Genomic DNA, 16061 nt, shown 5'->3' on the forward strand with positions numbered 1-16061 from the left:
CCCGTGTAGTGCCATGACGCTCCTCTACTTCCCTCCTGGAATTTCTCTATTCGACTCCTCTGAGTCTCTACTTCTCGTCTAGAAGTTCTCTTCTAGACTCCCTCTAAGTCCTAATTTCCCTCCTGGAAATCCTTCTGTCGCTTGTTGAGATGCCCCCTACTCTAATCGTCTTGTGCAACTGCACTGCTGATCCAGGTTCCTCGGCTAGAAACCCTCGGTAACAACTCCTCTAGCCTTGCTCTGTCAGGTACTGTTCTGACTACAGTACCTCACCAGCTCCACTCTGCAATATTCCTGCAGCCTTATAGACCCCAACAACTACCTCTCTGTGAATTGCGCCAACCCCTCTCTGCCTCACCCTGGATGGGTCTGCGCCAGCCCCTCTTTGCCTCACACTGGATCTGCATCACCCTGGATGGGTCTGCGTCAGCCCTGGGATGCCCTGCTTCAGCAACGCTGGCCTCTCTGAGGCTCTGTGCAATTCCCAGCTTCTTCTGCGTGGCTCTGGCTGGCTTTGCGTCACACTTCCTTGGCTTCTGTGCTGCTAGAAACAACTTCTGTCACCTCGGGACAGCTTTTTTCTACTGCTATTGCTCCGCTCGGCTTATGTCTTTTAGTCCTCCTGTGATCTGCAAGGATGCTTTAATACCATGTTGAAGTTTCTAAGTTTACTTAATTTAAAAACCCTTCATGCACTTTTTCTGATTTATTCCTACCTACTTGTTATTTTTCTTTAACAAGTTATTTACAAAGTAAATACTGAAAATAAACACCAGTGCATGCTCAACATATTACAAATCAGCAACTAAAAGAAACAAGAACAAACACACCACATGACACCATTATTTTTGGACCAATGTCCCCGGAAAAACCCAATGCGGGAAAACCAGTGCAGCTATCTGAGGGTTTTCTTATTAAGAAATATCAGAGTACAATCTGGGTGCCGTAACTGGCCTGTTAGCGCTTGAAATTTCACCTCAGGCTAAGACAGGTAAACCTCAAGGCTACATCAAACCATTCAGCCTCGTAGCTAGCCCTACGGGGCAGGAGAAGGCTCTCTCCGGTCAATCTCGGTAGATCTTCAATGGGATGAGATGACCAACAAGGTAACACTGATATTAGGCTAGTAAACTGATTAAAAAGGTGGATTTGGGGTTTTTTGGGTTTTTGGTGGCAAATTGAGGAATTGCAATTTTGGGTGCGGGGATTTGACACAGTTTCTGCAGGGGGTTCTTTGGGGCGAGGTAGGAACCTGTATTGATGTCTTTAGCTGAAGTGGATGATTAGGAAGAAAGATAAGAAGGCTAAAGAGAGCAAACAATGGATTTGAATTCTCTTTAGACAGCAGAAAACATAGAAATTAAACAAATTTAAAAGTAGAGCATGGCAAGCATGAATTCTGACTTTATCACTTCATTTGTTTAATATGCAGCAGTATAGAAAGGAAATGAATCACATAACAAAGCTTACAATAACATGAAGAAACACACCATCAACACCTGAGTCCACAAGAATCCCAAAGATGACTGCAAAACCCTGGTCTTCCTTAGCCAAAAATTGCAGAGATACAAGTGAAATATACAATGATAGCTCCTCCCTCAAGAGTCCAACCATGAAAATGAGCATGAAAGTACATAATATAGATGATCTAACCTCTTTTCCTGCCTCCATGGGTCGAGCTCACTATCCTAGGAGCTGTTTGAACAACTTCTAAACTAAGCACTACAAAATAGGCAGTCAAAACAACTTGCCTCTAAAAACTTGGAAACCAGTTCATACAGTCAATTTTACCCTTTTACATGAGAGAAACTTCTAGAAGAGTAAAACAAGGGTAAAAGTATCCAAAAAATGCCACAAGTACAGTCAAAAGGACCACCATCGACCTCAGAAAGTCAAACTGGAGCTAAACTGCAAATTCTGGGCTGAACTGGTCAAATCTGGCACAAATTCCTCAACGGGTCGCGCACATCCTCCTCAACGGGTCGCGCACTTTGGAGCCATGTTTGGAGGCCTTCCCGGTGTCAGAATGAGGTGCAGGATAGCTCGTTGGAAAGGTCTCTGAGTCTACTTTCCAACCCAACTGGAACTTTTCAATTTGGAGTTGATTTGACCTGTCAAAAATCAAATCTCCCAAGACTGGTCAAAAAGTGCCAAATGAGGCTGCCTGAAAGAAGAGTACTGTTGCAGTCAACTTTTGAATGCCTTCCTCAACCCCAAATTGAACTCATGATAGCTCATTGGAAAGCTATTTGTGTCTAGTTATCATTTTACCCATCAAGCAAAACATTTGGCCAACCAAGCTATGAGAAAACTTGATTTTCCCAAGGTCACTTCAGAGGTGCCTTTGATTCTCCTGAGACAATGGTATTCTTGACATTTCTCTCAAACCATGACACCTGTGCAAAAAGTGAAGGAGGTTTTTCTTCTTTGGCATGTTCTGGACAAAAACCTCTCTTAGTTTCCCAAAATTCATCTTTGATTGCTCTGAAACATCATTTGAGTGAAACTTGTCCTGATGTGTGAAACAAGGAATTCTGTCGAAATGAAGCGAAATGAAGGGGATAGGGGGCTTCTAAATTCTTGGGGAAATTTGTGGGAGTGGGGAGGGATGTTAGGAAGCAGAGGAAAGTGGAATCTCAAAGATTGAGCAAGGGGAAGGGGTCCAAAAGGGAAAAACACAGGCCCAACCTAGAAAATTGCCAGGTTGTAGCTAGAAACTAGGGTTTGTGAAAAAATGAGGAATTTGGGGGATCTGAGTGTTGGGAAGTGTTTGATAAGGTACTTTAAGGATAGGGGAAGGTGTATGAACATCAGGATATGAGTTTTTCCGATTATTTAGCCGCCCAAGAGAAATTGCCTTCAAAACCCTAGGAGAGGGAAATGACCTTGCCTAGGCACAACTGAAGCATGAATAAGTTGTAAAAAGACTCATTAGACACTGAGATGATAATGAAAACCCTATGAATGATGATAGACTCAGCTGAATGATGACATGGACCGCCATTTGGACAACTTTAGAAGGAGTAAAAGCAAACCCTAGACCTAATGCCTAGTGACCAAATTTTGCTTGAAGACTCACTGAAATGACAAAATTTGACCTTGACACTTCAAAATCACTTTGTAAGAGCATATTTGATCACTGGAGGAAGGCTGGAAAGACTGACACTAACATTGGCTCCAATGGGGATGGTAGCTCCTTGGAGGTGCCAAGAACCTTAGACCTCTGGGAGAGCAGACCAGTGCTTTTCAATCATTGGGCAATGGAGTCAAAAACTCAAGCTGAAATGCATGACTAAAAACTGATGAGTTGACAACACAAATTGACTCTCACTCAACTAAAAACTGACTCGATACTTAAGCACAACCGACAAACTGAAAATGATGCTCAAAGGGGAGCTTATTCATCACAACCTACTCTAACAGTTTCATACATCACCTGATCAAGTGAAATGAAACAACCAATGTAACCAAGCAAGTATTCGATCTGCTGTTCGAATTCTCCACAAGTTCTCGCTTATGAACAACAAGAGAGAACTACTGAAAGGCAACTCCCATGACAACTTAGAAACAGATCCATTGAAAGATATGGCTTCTCTATCCACCTCCAAAAACACTGCATAAGGATCTTGAAATTCAAGCACACTGGAACTTAGCTCATCCAATGGATTTCTCTTCTCCTCATACCATGAATGCAAACTTTGATCTGAGCCTTGTGACGAGACCTCTGCTGAAAATGACAAAGAAATTGGCTGCCGGATCAAATTCATATCAACACATGTTTCAAGCTCACATGTAGTTAATGGAGAAAGACTTTGACTGCAAACCTCATCCAAAACATCAGCTATTGGATCATGAAAAACTTGAAAAGACTGCTGCAATGTATCCATTGAAAATGTATGACATCCTTCTAACTGTTCATCTTGTTCTTGAGAAATTTTACGAGAATTCTGCCTTATAAACTGAAATGCTTCGAAACAAAAGGGTATAGAATCTTCCTGTATCATCAAATCATGTATTTCGGCTGCCACAGCTTCATTTGTAATCTGCCTTTCAATTTCATTTGGTAGCTGCAAATCTGATGCTACAGGCTGCTCAAGAATGTTGTCATCTGTCTCATCCTCAACATTTACACTGAGAGATTGTTGATTTGTTATAGGCTGTTCATTTGAAGATTTACTATGCACTCTACCCTTCAAAAACTGAAATGATTCAAAACAGAATGGTACAGAGTCACCTTCTTGTATCATTTGATCAAATATGTCAGCTTCCATGCTTTCATCTGCAACTTGAAAACCAATGGCATTTGGGGGCTGTAAATCTGAATATGAGAAGTCTGGAACAAGGTTTTTATTGCCTCCAAGATGGTCTAGATCAAAACTTGTTGACAGCTGATTTCTAATTTCATGGAAGTTGTCTTTAATGAACTGACATGAATCAAAACAAAAAGGCAAAGATCCTTCACTTACTTCAAAATTTGCTGCACTTTCCTCGTCAATATCATAGCTGATATGTGATGGCTGAATATTGTTCTCAAACTGCTGAAAATGAACTTTTTCCTCCCACAAACTAGATGCTGATTTGTCTGCAAGATTAGCTTCTTTTTGGAGAACATAATCATCATCATACTGATCATACTGAGGCAAATCATCGGTATAAAACATATCATCAAGCATGCAGGTCATATCAACAGATCTTTCTTCGCCAAGGTGATCTACAAAACAATCATTATCAGTGCTATGACAACTAGGATGGGAAACAAAATGTTTTGGATCAGCAACTTGTTCTTCTTCAATCAGCGAGCCATGGGCTTGAACATCATAAGCATTTCTTGCATTGATCTTGTCCATCATCCTTTCCACGGCACTTACCAAAATGTCAAGCTTTACCTCTAGAGATGTTGTTTTTTCCGGATCTATGTTTTTCATCTCTTCTTCTTTCAACCTTGCCCTTCGGATCAGCAGATGAGCCTCTACATTTACTGCACTGTTTTGCATCTCATGAAGTGTTGCAATATCCCTTTCTCTCAGCTGAAACTCCATCTCCGGATCAAAGGCACCCGGATAGTGCAAGAGAGCAGATCTAGTAGTAGGCCTTATATCAACTGGCATTGAATAATAAACTTGATTAAATCTGGCAGAAAACTGTTGTACTGTCTCACCTGGCAATCTTTTCAGCTGGTTATACTCTTCTACAATCAAGAAAAGGTTCTGCCCAATCATCCACCTATCGAGAAAAACTTTGACGAACTGCTGGAAATCTGAGATGCTCGCATCAGGCAGGGCTTTGAACCAACTCTTCACTTTGGCTTGCAAAGAAAGAGCAAAAAGCCTTATACTAACATCTTCTTCATCAACTTCAAAAAGATCTAGAAAATTCTCAAAATTCTGCACATGTTGCTCAGCATTGACATTCTTACATTCACCATCAAACATCGGCAAGTATAGATCATAATTTTTGGGGAAAGCATGAAGAACAGGAGGTAAAACAAGAGGTTTATACCGATCTGGAATTTTACAAGGGGTAGGGGTATGTACAGCAGGTATAGGTTCATCACAAAATTCAGAAAAAGGATCTTGATCAAGCTTAAAAGCATGCAAATCTTTGGTATTCACAATCTTCAAAGGGAAAGAATCAACTGCAGGCCGAGGATCTTTTCTCAAGCATAGTATACTTTGCAAAGCCTTCTTGACATTCTTGGGAAAAGAGAAGAAATAATTTATGACAAAGAACAAAATGTCTTGGATGAAATTCCAACTTGAATACCTGATCTGTGCATGTTGTCCTTTCATGTTTCTGCTGGTCGGGATCATCCTCCAGTGGAGTCTTTGGATCTGATCTCGAAACTGATTTAGAGTCGCCAAGTGAATGATTTCAGCCTTTCAAGTGTCTGATCGTTGTCCACTATCAACAATCAGATCTGAACTTGATACATGTACTGGGGTAAAATGCAAATGAAGTGTTGTATTCACAAGCTCACGGAGATTGACTGAAGCAGCGTTTATCTACTAACGCTGATGTAAAACAAGAGCGTTTTCGAAGGCTTCCTGGCGTAACTTCAGGCTCCGTCTAAGACTTATGAAATAACACGTCAATGAGCAAACGATCAATATGTTCTCCCCAGTATGGTCGCCAGTATGTTAGCGCTTGAAATTTCACCTCAGGCTGAGACAGGTAAACCTCAAGGCTACATCAAACCATTCAGCCTCGTAGCTAGCCCTACGGGGCAGGAGAAGGCTCTCTCCGGTCAATCTCGGTAGATCTTCAATGGGATGAGATGACCAACAAGGTAACATTGATATTAGGCTAGTAAACTGATTAAAAAGGTGGATTTGGGGTTTTTTGGGTTTTTGGTGGCAAATTGAGGAATTGCAATTTTGGGTGCGGGGATTTGACATAGTTTCTGCAGGGGGTTCTTTGGGGCGAGGTAGGAACCTGTATTGATGTCTTTAGCTGAAGTGGATGATTAGGAAGAAAGATAAGAAGGCTAAAGAGAGCAAACAATGGATTTGAATTCTCTTTAGACAGCAGAAAACATAGAAATTAAACAAATTTAAAAGTAGAGCATGGCAAGCATGAATTCTGACTTTATCGCTTCATTTGTTTAATATGCAGCAGTATAGAAAGGAAATGAATCACATAACAAAGCTTACAATAACATGAAGAAACACACCATCAACACCTGAGTCCACAAGAATCCCAAAGATGACTGCAAAACCCTGGTCTTCCTTAGCCAAAAATTGCAGAGATACAAGTGAAATATACAATGATAGCTCCTCCCTCAAGAGTCCAACCATGAAAATGAGCATGAAAGTACATAATATAGATGATCTAACCTCTTTCCCTGCCTCCATGGGTCGAGCTCACTATCCTAGGAGCTGTTTGAACAACTTTTAAACTAAGCACTACAAAATAGGCAGTCAAAACAACTTGCCTCTAAAAACTTGGAAACCAGTTCATACAGTCAATTTTACCCTTTTACATGAGAGAAACTTCTAGAAGAGTAAAACAAGGGTAAAAGTATCCAAAAAATGCCACAAGTACAATCAAAAGGACCACCATCGACCTCAGAAAGTCAAACTGGAGCTAAACTGCAAATTCTGAGCTGAACTGGTCAAATCTGGCACAAATTCCTCAACGGGTCGCGCACATCCTCCTCAACGGGTCGCGCACTTTGGAGCCCTGTTTGGAGGCCTTCCCGGTGTCAGAATGAGGTGCAGGATAGCTCGTTGGAAAGGTCTATGAGTCTACTTTCCAACCCAACTGGAATTTTTCAATTTGGAGTTGATTTGACTTGTCAAAAATCAAATCTCCCAAGACTGGTCAAAAAGTGCCAAATGAGGCTGCCTGAAAGAAGAGTACTGTTGCAGTCAACTTTTGAATGCCTTCCTCAACCCCAAATTGAGCTCATGATAGCTCATTGGAAAGCTATTTGTGTCTAGTTATCATTTTACCCATCAAGCAAAACATTTGGCCAACCAAGCTATGAGAAAACTTGATTTTCCCAAGGTCACTTCAGAGGTGCCTTTGATTCTCCTGAGACAACGGTATTCTTGACATTTCTCTCAAACCATGACACCTGTGCAAAAATTGAAGGAGTTTTTTCTTCTTTGGCATGTTCTGGACAAAAACCTCTCTTAGTTTCCCAAAATTCATCTTTGATTGCTCTGAAACATCATTTGAGTGAAACTTGTCCCGATGTGTGAAACAAGGAATTCTGTCGAAATGAAGCGAAATGAAGGGGATAGGGGGCTTCTAAATTCTTGGGGAAATTTGTGGGAGTGGGGAGGGATGTTAGGAAGCAGAGGAAAGTGGAATCTCAGAGATTGAGCAAGGGGAAGGGGTCCAAAAGGGAAAAACACAGGCCCAACCTAGAAAATTGCCAGGTTGTAGCTAGAAATTAGGGTTTGTGAAAAAATGAGGAATTTGGGGGATCTGAGTGTTGGGAAGTGTTTGATAAGGTACTTTAAGGATAGGGGAAGGTGTATGAACATCAGGATATGAGTTTTTCCGATTATTTAGCCGCCCAAGAGAAATTGCCTTCAAAACCCTAGGAGAGGGAAATGACCTTGCTTAGGCACAATTGAAGCATGAATAAGTTGTAAAAAGACTCATTAGACACTGAGATGATAATGAAAACCCTATGAATGATGATAGACTCAGCTGAATGATGACATGGACCGCCATTTGGACAACTTTAGAAGGAGTAAAAGCAAACCCTAGACCTAATGCCTAGTGACCAAATTTTGCTTGAAGACTCACTGAAATGACAAAATTTGACCTTGACACTTCACAATCACTTTGTAAGAGCATATTTGATCACTGGAGGAAGGCTGGAAAGACTGACACTAACATGGCCTACCCAACAGAGAATTTCCTTAGCAGCTATACCTCACAGTTTGAGAGAAATCTCCTGGCTGAAACCCCAGAAAACCCTTCCGACAGCTCCTCAGCACCAAACTGCTCATGCAACCCTAGCGTCTGCCCAATCTGGATTGCGCAAGCCCATCTCTGTCTCATGTTGGCCCCACGTCAGCCCTAGGAGGCCCTGTGTCAACTTCCTGGGCCTCTGCGTCAGACATGCTGGCCTCTTCGGTGCTTTATGCAGCACTTGGTTGCGTCTACGTGGCCCTGCGTGAGCCCTTGCTGGCTCTGCGTCACTCTCCTTGGTTGTTGCGCTGCTCTCCTGACACAATCTCTGTCTTCTTTGTTTCTCTGTACTCAATGCCCTTAGCTACTCTCTCGATCACTGATTCTATCTCTCTTAGCAAACCCCGCTCTAGAGAATAGAATGACTAATCACTCTAGAGTATTCTCCAAGTGACCCTCAAGCCTCCTCTTATACTTTTACTGTTGACATCTCAACGGCCGAGATTAAGTCCCTAATCAACGGCTGAGATTAGATCTGGCTTGATCCATGTCTTTTGGACCACTCTAACACAGATTCATATTAATACACATTATATTTTATTTTCCCTAAGTTTAGACTTAGGGACTTCATTAAAAATATTAATTATTTTAATATCTCCTGATCTGTTTAGAATCTGCCCAAACCCTTTCTGGGTATTGGAGATGTCATGTGCCCCAACCTCTCCACCAAATTTCGTGGCTAGAGCACATCCAATGCTACCCCAAATCAACATATGTGTTGATAATGTACTTGTATTTAATTTCATTGTTTAGATAATAAATAACTTGTTAAGTAACTGAACAAGTAGGAAGAAATAAATCAGATAGTACAGGAAGAATTTCTAACGAATAGACTTAGAAATTCCAACACTATCTTGTAGCTTGCATTAGTATACAACGACATGACATCCTCTTCATGGCATGCAACTATCACTTGTGATAGTGGATCAATATTATACAGACATCACATTATGAAAGTGGAAGCTCGACTCTGTGGTTCGAGTATATATTCTTTATATGACTCATGGTTCGCTATCAATTTGTGGCCTGCTTAAATCACATCCTCTATGGCTCTCGCATGCATCTAACTTTATGACAGTGACTTTGTTTTGAAGCTCATATATTCTGTTCCATGAGATAGTGACACGTCGAAGTTGGCTGGCACTTATATTCCTGAGCTCGCATGGCAAGGACTAATGGATCAGATCACTTCTAAAACATATATTACAATGCTCATGGCTTCTCCTTGTGGCCCATATTTTTGTAATCTGCAAAGGCTCAATTGCTCATTTTTATGATACTTGCTACTATGAAAGCATGAACAATTACAAGTTATGTAAGTTAAAAGGGCATCGATGGACAAAATGTACAAAAGACCTGTACATAAAATGGAGGATCTACCATGAAGTCGACCTGCGAATGAAGGATGGTATCAAAGTGACTTACATATTGGTTTACAAATCACATATATACATTCTTATGCTTATGGCTCGTTAAGGATAACCCAAGATTAGTTCCAGCGTTGTATCCTGTGAGAAGCACAAGTATGAGGAACTATAAATGAAGAACTTACTTTAACTATGAAGCTGACCAAAACTCTAAAAGGAAGATCAAGATTTTGAGATCATCTCTACAAGAAGTAGTCTTGGGTAAAGTCAATACATAATGTAGCTACTCAACAAAGATATCACAAAGAAGAGATATAATAAAGTGGAAAAGTGTATTGTTTTTAAGAAGCCTTGTTGTAGCATGAATCCATGATAAAAGATGAGGGACAAAATGTTTTTAGTTCAAATATCTCTTTGAAGTAGCTTCCCATAACCATGAAAGTCAAATGTACATATAAATCATGATCAATAGTGATGATATGATGATAATGCTTGGTCTTTGCATGTGGGGCATGTTAGGGTTTTGCAGTATGCTTGTAGGGTTTTGTAATTCCTTCATGATAGGTCTAAATGACTATGAAATTGTTAGGGTATAAAGCTAACATTTTGCATATCCTAATAATCTATGGTTTGCAAAATGTGCGAAAATAGAGGAGTCTTGAGGACTCTTGGCACTTAATTTTTCTAACCCTAGTTTAGATTGAATTAACCCTACAAGTGAAAACCCAAACCTTAATTGATTGTTCCCTCTAAGGAAACCCTAGCTCTTGACATCTAGGGTTTGCAGATCTAAATTTTGAAAGGATAATCTAGGGTATGTGGTAAAACCCTAGCAAGGGTTGAATTGAATAAACCTTAGGGTTTGAAAGTTAAAACCCTAGGGCTGATGTTTCCATTAAAAATCCTAATAAGGTTTAGATCAAGAAATTTAGGGTTTGTATCTAGAACCCTAGAAGTACACCCTCTGAAAAACCATGGAAACCATAGATTGACAAAATTGACATCATGCTCTTGTCTTTGTATATTTTGCTTGGTTATACTTACTGGAATTGCAGGCACAAAATTATGGAAGCAAGATGAGTGTTAGCCTCATACTCACAATCAATAAGTCCAATATAATAAAATTATGAAACTTGGAAAATATAATTCTTACTTGTCTTTGATGTGCTCATCAATTCTAGAATGAGTCTATTCTTAATACTTGGGAGTTTGTTGAGGTCTAGTTGGTTGAGAGATTCTCTCCAACTAGTTAGCCTTCTAGATTAATGTGTCATTGAGATATTCACTCAACCAAGAGATTGCATGTCCAAGATAGACTAACTATCTTGAGACATAGCTTGATGTATATATATTGTATCATCATTCTTTGTGAATAGATAATCAGGCTTAAAAGCCTTTTCCGCCAAATTTTCTGTCTCTCTCATATTATTTTGTTTTCATTTAATTATCTTCAATTGGTATCAGTGCATAGGTATTTCCTGTGTTGTTGAGTGCGGGAAGAGTCTTTTGCGTGAGAAAGGAGTGTGTAGCTGCGTGGAATAGAGCATTGGACATGTGAGCTGAGGGGGACATCTATTTCGAATCAATAGATGTCTTGGTCGAAAGATATAGAGGATAGATCGCTCTGGCTGTAGAGAATCAAGAACGAGTAGGTTGCTAATGCTACTCTAATTGTTCTGAGGCATTTGATGTTGTATATCTTAGGATGCTCGACTTCTACATATTTTGCATAGGTGTATTATCACCAAGTAGCAGGAGCAAAGTTTGACGATAGTCCAATACTACCTGACACATAGTCTCTCGGTGGTTCAACTCAACGGGATGTCGTAATTCGACGTTGATCTTCAAGGTAGTTCGACACTAGACGGCTCGACAATCGAGCACCAAACATCTTGACGCTAGATAACTCGACTATCACTCGTTGGAATTCAATGTAGGAGGACCATGATCAGTCTTCGATTAAGTCTAGCGAACCAACGACTGAGACAAGTGGAGGTCGTGTTGGTTTGTCAATTGCCATGTGATCAACGCTCTATGGAGCCTGATGTGACTAGAGTTAATATTGATGTGGTCTCAACACAATCCAGTGTGATCGAGGGCAGGTTATGACCGACACTGCGAAGGCCAGTTCACAATTCAATGTAGCCGAGGAGAAAAAAGGCGCATTTACACTTAGTTAGAATGCGATGAGAACAAGAATTTGAAGATCCCAAGGAAATATTGATTGACTATTGTGAGATTTGGCAAGGGGAAGAGTCGGTTTTGCATTAAGTGGCAAACCGCTTTGTAAAGAGAGTGCATTTACAATGAGATTGACTGACTATTCTTCTTCTACGTCGGCGATCTCGATCCTCATTCTCGTCCCATGCTTTGTTTGCGGTTTGGGAAGCCGAGGTTAGGTGGAAATAATCCACGCCAATGGAGAAAGTGGTAGGAAATAATACCAATTGTTGCGTAGTTGCGTGAGTCCTCAGCGCAAACGAGATTGGGAAAAATTGGCCGGGTCTCTGCGTCAATTTACCGCGATCTGCAAACTCCGAGACTAGGGCCAATTCAAAAATTGTAGTGACCAAAAGAGGAAAAGCGCACGATTGTAGAAGGTTGCATGATTTTCTGTGGAGGTCAGAGAATCACTGCTCAAGTCACATGTGGAAGTAGGCATGACGGTATCGTTGGAAGAGTGCCTACGTCCAAGATAACGGAGAAAAGCGGAGAACTCGGACGAAGGATGCGACCTGCGTGAAGAAGGGAGAATTGAATTCTAAACAATAAGCTGTGTAGACTTACGAGTCTCAACAGAGAAATTGTTCAGGTGATAAATGAACTCTTGAGGCCACTAGTAGAGAGATCCCCTACATCGAGTGCGAAGTCGTGGAGAAAGTGAGCATTGAAGATTTGTAAACCTGTGTTGGAGAAGAGTAGTTGTGAGATCCATCATCGAGCCATTTTTCCTAGAAGATTGCTGCCAATTTTTGTGTGCAGCTGTTGAAGAAAGGCTAAGAGTTGCAGAGGTCGTATGGACCTACAATAGTGTGACAACTGCATAGTTACCTGCACTGTTTGTGAAGCCATGAGGAGACTGCGTTGGAGACTGGATGATGTATGTTAATATGAAGTTTGTGTTAGCGTGGAGTTGGAGCTTGCTGCATAGAAGATTACACTGAAATTTGCGTTGGAGTTGCATTGTGGATGTTGCACATGTGCTAAGACCTGTGTTGCGGATGCTACATATGTGTTGAGATCTGCGTGAAGATCTGCATTAAGAACTTGGTAGGTGCATTTGTTGGCAGTGTGGATTGTATGGATCAAGAAGATCCTAAATTTGTTTTCCAGATTTATTAAATTCCACATTTATGAGCTTTAATTTATTATTGCTACATTGGAGGAGCCATAACCAAATTAAGCCCTTATCTCATATTTTGGGAAATTGTAAAGATTTAAAAAGGTAAAGCGCACGGTTTGTAGAGAGCCATTATTTATTCTTTTCTTTTGTAAGAAGAATTGTAGAATTCAAAAGGGGGCATCCTTGTTCAAAAGGAAGCACAATATTAAACATAAAAGCACCCTCTTGGAGCTGCATTAGAGAGGGTGAGTTGAATCATTAAATTCAAGATTGTAATCGAATTTTGGGGTGCATTCTCCATTGAGCCCAACACCCAAGCTTGTCATTAAGTCAAATTGATTGGGGGTTAAGTTCTTTCAAATTCATTTGAACTTGTTTTAAAATCATTAACTTGGGTGCATTTTCGGTGGTAGACGACACCCGAAGCTTGTTAAAACAAAATCAAGTGAGCGTGAAATTGAGGGAAGCAAAGCACAAATCTAAGATCAAGCGAGTGTGAAAATCAAGAAAGTGTTAAAAGTAAGCGAGCACGAGTTTAGGCGAGCGAGTTCAAATGGAGCAAAGTATTCAATTGTTAGAGGTTCTTAACAATTTGATCCTATCCACTTCTGAGGACATAGTGAAAATCAGCAAAGCCACTGTTGCTGACATTAAAAGGCATCTACATTATGCACATGAGACTGTTGAGTTTCTCCAACTTGAGTCACGGCTACAACATGATGAGCTACAACAGAAGATTCGTGTTTGTAAGCCATTCGACAATACAATTTCAAATGATGAAGATGATTCCAAGCCACTCAACGATACAATTTCAAGTGTAGAAGTTGTACATGAACAAGTTCAACCTTCTTTTTCCAAGCCAATCATTAAACCATGGGAAGAAATTCAATTCAACAAAAATCGACGTGGCTTAGGATATGACAAATATGACAACAACTTGCATATCCCTGATTATTCAAAACCAATCAAGTTCATCAGTGGAGGATTTCTTTATCGAACAACATCAGAAATCAATGAGAAAGTTGAAGAAAAACCAAAATGCCAACATTGTCAAAGAACAAGTCATATGGAAGATCATTGTTTTGATCTCCATCCTTGTCACCATTGTGGCAAGAAGAATCACTCATCAGAGAGATGTTGCAAACGAAATCAGCCAGCCAAATTGAAGATCAATTATGCATGGATTGATCCTTGAGAGTGGTTATCTACAGATAAACGCTTGCATATATTTTACCGCAAAATTCAATCTCACATGAAGACAAATATTGCAGCCAATAGTGAAAAGATGGTACTCTCATGCACCTGAAAGGGGGAGTACAACAGTGAAACTCTCCTACACCTTAAGGGGTTAGTTCAAAACAAATGCAAATGGTTATGGTCTCTCCTTTCAGTTGACAAAGGGGGGAATTGATGATGAAATTGAAATTGAATTGATGATGATGGTTGTCAGACTGAAAGTTTTGACAACAACACAATTTTCCAGGGGGAATCAAAATTTGTCAGTGGACAAGCGATTGGGATGCTGATTGAGAGAAAATGTGGGCATTTTTGTTCACTTGGATGGTCATTGGACCCAACAAAGGATAGATAGATCCTTTTGCATTGTAGCTTGGCATTAGATTGAGTTGTCAAGCATTTTCAGAGATGTGTCAAACTTGTAGTTGATTCACTTCTCTTGGTTTGCTCTCTTCATATTGGAGTTTTCAACATCCAGTTTTGGCAGTTTTTCAGGCAGTTTTTCATTGAGGCTCAACTCAGTAGTTTCAACATGAAGACTTAGAGATGGTACCAAGTTCTTACTCTGGACTTATGATTGAGGGGGGGAATGTTGGCCTCATACTCACAATCAATAAGTCCAAAATAATAAAATTATGAAAGCTGGAAAATATAATTCCTACTAGTCTTTGATGTGCTCATCAATTCTAGAATGAGTCTGTTCCTAATACTTGGGAGTTTGTTGAGGTCTAGTTGGTTGAGAGATTCTCTCCAACTAGTTAGCCTCCTAGATTAGTGTGTGGTTGAGATATTCACTCAACCAAGAGATTGCATGTCCAAGATAGATTAACTATCTTGAGACATAGCTTGATGTATATATATTGTATCATCATTCCTTGTGAATAGACAATCATGCTTAAAAGCCTTTTCCGTCGAAGTTTCTGTATCTCTGATATTATTTTGTTTTCATTTAATTATTTTCAATGAGAAGGATGGAAGAACAAAGCCAAGCAACACTCGTTCTTGTTGATGACTTCTTGAAAATGATGAGCATGATGGAAAAGAGGGAACTATAAGGACCTTGATCGACATAATGTTGAAATTTTCAGTTGATGAGTTCATTTCAGGAGCACATTGATGATTGAAAGATGAAGTAAAATCTTGTTGCAATATGAAGATAAATTGTGCAAATAAATGTTGACTTCAGAGGGAGCAAATAACAAAATTTGACACCTTGTCTAAGAGGCTATTATAATTTGACAACTTTGATAGTGATGATCTTCTTGGGATATGACTTGGCTCCCTGGTAGGACATATTGCAAAAGCATGTGAAGAGGCTGGAAGGAGAGTTCGTTTGATGATATTGATCAACATCAGATATGGTCTCCTGAAGAAAGAGAGAGAGTTGACAATGACAACTCCAAGGAAGAAGATATTGTAGCTTGCTGATTAGTTCGTTCCATGGGCACTTTGATTTGAAAAGCATGGAGAAGGATTTTTGTACAATATGTGGAAGGATGTTGATCTTAAAGGAAACAATTTTGCTACTTGGAAAAATGTTCCAAGAATGCATAATGGCAATTGAGGCAAGTGTATCTACAATTGTTTGTTTTGAACTCAATTCAATGAATACATGGATTGAGTGGATGGCTTTGGTAATCCTTGGAGGATTATGTGGTGAAAGATGTCTACATCATCTTGGGATTGAA

At 40.1% G+C, this 16061-nt stretch overlaps 1 protein-coding gene across 4 annotated transcripts in view; it reads left to right on the forward strand.

Moving 5' to 3' along the window:
- LOC149228263 (fanconi anemia group F protein (FANCF)) overlaps window positions 1-16061 on the forward strand; it is a 529519-nt gene that overhangs the window by 458246 nt on the left and 55212 nt on the right. The window lies entirely within an intron of this gene.

This window comes from Pinus tabuliformis, chromosome J, assembly GCF_031772625.1.
Source record: "Pinus tabuliformis cultivar Carrire ecotype Pingquan chromosome J, CPIR1, whole genome shotgun sequence".
NCBI lineage: Eukaryota > Viridiplantae > Streptophyta > Pinopsida > Pinales > Pinaceae > Pinus > Pinus tabuliformis.